The sequence below is a fragment of the Lygodium microphyllum genome, chromosome 1, assembly GCF_053477565.2.
Source record: "Lygodium microphyllum isolate KBCC chromosome 1, Lygodium_microphyllum_v1.1.10, whole genome shotgun sequence".
Taxonomy (NCBI): Eukaryota; Viridiplantae; Streptophyta; class Polypodiopsida; order Schizaeales; family Lygodiaceae; genus Lygodium; species Lygodium microphyllum.
In genome coordinates this window covers 111,454,131-111,458,410 of record NC_141135.1, presented here as the reverse complement: position 1 = coordinate 111,458,410, position 4,280 = coordinate 111,454,131, and positions in this window count along the sequence as shown.

Sequence of the window (4,280 nt, the reverse complement as noted above, 5' to 3'; positions counted from 1 at the left end):
AAGACCTACCAAGGAGATTCACTAAGTTCAAGAAAGGCAATAGGGTAGTGATCTTGCTGGGAGCCAAATGCTAGGGGCAAGCAAGTGAACCAATATAAGGATCCGCCAAGGTCAAGGAGTTCAATTTAGCCAAGGAGGGGGAGACACCCCGATGACATGTCTTTATAGTAGCTGATGACCTGATCGAGAAAGAGGAAGCAAGTCTCATTGCTCTCTTGCAAGAGTATATAGACGTCTTTGCTTGGTCCGTAGGAGGAACTCAAAGGGGTAGATCTGAGTGTACTGACTCACAATATATCCATGACATCCGATGCAACACCGGTCAAGCAGCGATCGTATCCCATGAATCCAAAGCATGCTCATGCTATCAAGGAAGAAATTGATAAGCTAATGAGAGCAAGATTCAACTACGAGATTGAGTTCATACAATGGGTTTCACTCATAGTCATCGTACTAAAGAAGAACAGAAAGATCAGAGTGTGTGTCAACTACAAAAAGGTAACAGTTTATTGGATGGCTTCTCAAGGTACAATCAAGTGCAAGTGTACCCTTACGATAGGTGCCTTTGCCACTGAGTGGGGAGTCTTTGCCTACATAGTCATGCCCTTTGGGTTGACTAACGCGCCAGCTACCTTCCAGAGGCTCATGTGTCCTATATTCAAGAACATGCTTAGAAAGGAGTTAGAGGTTTTCATTGATGCTCTATGTGTTCACTCTACTTGGAAGGAACACTTAAGCAAACTCTGAGCTGTCTTTGAGTGGTGTCAATTATATCGTCTGAACCCCTTAAAATGCCAATTTTGGGTGAAGCACAGATGCATCCTAGGGCACGTGGTATCAAAGAATGACATTGCCACCAACTTCTCGAAAGTCAAGATTATTGTCGATCTTCCACCACTACAACTGATTACAAGGGAGTTCATTGCTTCCTAGGCCATACAGGGTATTATCGACGATTTGTATTGAACTACACATTAATTACTAGACCTCTATACAAGTTGTTGATTATATTTGAGTGGACCGAGGAATGCCAATGTGCATATGAGGAGTTGAAAAAGGCTTTAACCATTGCACAAATTTTACGAGCCCTAGACTGGACAATTACTTTTCATGTTTACATTGATGCTTCTAAATTCGTTGTAGGAGCTGTGTTGTGCCAGCCTAGTGAACACAACTTAGACTATTCTATGAGCTTTGCTAGTAGACAACTCACAGATATAGAAATGAATTATTTGACAAAGGAGAGAGAGGTTTTAGCCATGGTGTTTGCTGTAAAGAATTTTTGGCATTACCTTTTGGCTACACCCTTTACCTTCTTCGTTGACCATCAAGCCTTGCTTTACCTTGTTAATAAACTGTGCGTTACAAGATGCATAGCTCGATGGCTACTTCTGCTTTTAGAATTTGACTTCTCCGTGGTTGTACATAAAGGAAAGCAACATTATATGGTTGACCATATGTTTCGCATCCCCATGGGAGAAGCTACTGGACAAGGCATTGCAGACAAATTACATGATGCCCATCTATTCATCCAATCCAGCGAAGGAGATTTGTTTAGAGATGATTTGATGCCTTATTGGTAGAAAAAATAGCCCAAGTACTTGAGCATGGACTCCCTGAACGACCAATAGAAAAAGCCCGACTCAGGTGACTCATTCTCAAAATCCAACCTTATCAATTGATAGCAAGCCAACTCTATTGGCTAGAGCAAGATGGATTGCTACACAGATGTGTGTGCAAGCATGAAATGCATGATGTACTTGCAGAGGCACACGATAGAATTATAGGAGGGCATTTTAGTGGAGACACAATAGCATGCAAGGTGTTGTAGTCTTAGCTATGGTGGGCTACTCTTTTCCGAGATGTAGCACAATTCATAAAGCACTGTGATGAGTGCCAAAGGACCAAGGTACAAGTTCACAAGGATAAAATGAAGTTGAGTCCAATCATTGCAAGGCAACTATTCAAGAAATGGAGAATTGACTTCATTGGGCCAATCAGTCCTTCATCACAATACTTACTAGTGAAATACATCATTGTTGCCACACAGACTATCTCACAAAGTGGGCAGAAGCACAAACTACGAGAAAGAATGACACTAGGACCACTACCAAGTTCCTTTGGGAATAAGTAATCTCGAGATTTGGCTATCCCATCGAACTCGTTAGCGACCAAGGTACGCACTTCATCAATGAAATGATCACTCATCTCCTATCCACCTTTCTAATCATCCATTAGAAATCCTCATCGTACTATCCTCAAGGCTAATGGCCAGGCTGAGTACTGCACCTCCCTTATGCACAAATTGGGTTCTCAAGTGTGGGACAACACCCAGGTTGCCTCCAACTCCCAATTCCACTAGCACGAGCACAATGCACCACATAGTAAGGTAGACACTCCCCCTAGGTAGCGCACTTTTCTCTTTTTAGGTAATACCAGATGCTACAAATCACAAACATCAAACGCCCCACCATCCACTCAACATACCCTCGGCCTCTAGCAATGCAATCATTGCCAAGCCTCTCAACTAGCAACAATCCACACAAGGCCCTATCATCCATGCAATACATTCTTGACTCCCACTGTCTCAACTAGTTAATCACCCTCCCCCCAAAAACCAATCCCCATGAGACCCCATCATCATCGACTCACATGATCTCCCTTTTTAATCGCCAAATCTTCATCAAATTAGAACTACTAGTGTTACAAAACTTGCAATTGTCTAGGGGGGGGTAATGTTCCACAAGATATCACCATGTAGCCCACATGACGCAGAGGAAAACCAAGGAAGCCCGTGTTTAAAAAAAGAATGAAGAAACTCATTCTCCTTAGGTAAAAAGAGTGGAAGAGAAGGCAAACTCCAAAGAAATGACGGAAAGCACTGGATATTCTAACAAGGTGCTCAGAAAGAATATGGGAAAGCACTGGATATTCTAGCAAGGCTCTCTCAAGGATGAGGGAGAACTTCTGAGGGCTCTCATAAGGAAAGTGCTAGGTGCAATGTAATTCATTTTATAAGAGTGCCAGGTTTCTTCCTATGCATGTGGTAAAGTCTAGACAGACATAAGAAAAAGGATCAAGCAACTTGAAGGGAGTTCACAAAAGCTACAGCTAAAAGGGTGAGGGGAAGGATCCACCCAACACCATATTCAATTTCAAGGATTGATACGTCCATCTAGGATCCTCCCACCCATTATTTCCCAATAACATCCAACATGATATTCAATTTCAAAGGATAGATCCACACAAGGCTAGCATCAAAGAGAGACCCACCCCAACTACATCTTCAATTTCAAGGGCCGGTCACCATCCCCTGCAATGGCTTGCATAAAAACTCAAAAAAGACATCTGGCTACACTCATCCCACCTTCCAACTACTACTCATGAGTGCCATGGGACTGGTACTCAACTAGGAGGAGGTAATGTTAACCTCAGCACAAGAAGAAAGTGGAAAAAGTGAAAAAGCACAAGTCAGGATCTAAAAGAGGTGGCCCAAGAGGAAATCGGACACAAAGAAAGAGGTAGGATGGAGAATGACTAAAAGTGCAGGTGCAGGGGCGGCCTAAAAAATAAAGTCAAAGGAAAAAGTGCATTTTTTAATATAAGGCACCCCTAAAACTGCTGTAAAAGAGCGCCAGGCTCCCTCCTATGCAAATTGTAAAAGGTAGATGGGCATAGGTAAGAGAGAAGGAAAATAGAAGGCACATAGAAGGAAATGAAAAAAGGACCTTGCCACAATGGCCGTTCATGTAAAAAGGAATGACTGTCCAAAAGGGATTTAGGGCTATGTATAAAAGCCAAAAAGCGAATGGAAAGCTCATTCTTTGGTGTGTGGAAAAAGTGGACTCATCTTCTTCTCTCCTTCTCTTCTCTTTTCTTACTTGTGAGTGCTTGAGAGAGGGAGTGTGAGTGAGTGAGGGAGTGAGTGTGTGAGGGTGAGGGATCTTGGAGGTGAAGCTCTCCATCATCTCCTCTCTTCTTATTCTCTTCTCTCGTCTCGCCTGTGGCTATGAAGAATGGAGCTTGGAGGAGGAGGCTTGAGGATGCTTGAGCTTGCATCACAAATTGTGGAGCTATTGGAGTGCTTGAGAAAGGAGGCAACTCATTTGGGCATCAAGGTAAGCTCACACACCCTGGTAGGATCGAAGGTGCGTCAGCTAGGTGAGAGATAGCCATAGGTGCTCACTTCAAACGCTTGAAGGAATAAGTGATCCGTGGGTCTTGGCGGTTGGCCTAAGCTCATCGCCTCTATAGTGGTTAGTGTGAGCTCTCTCTACAAA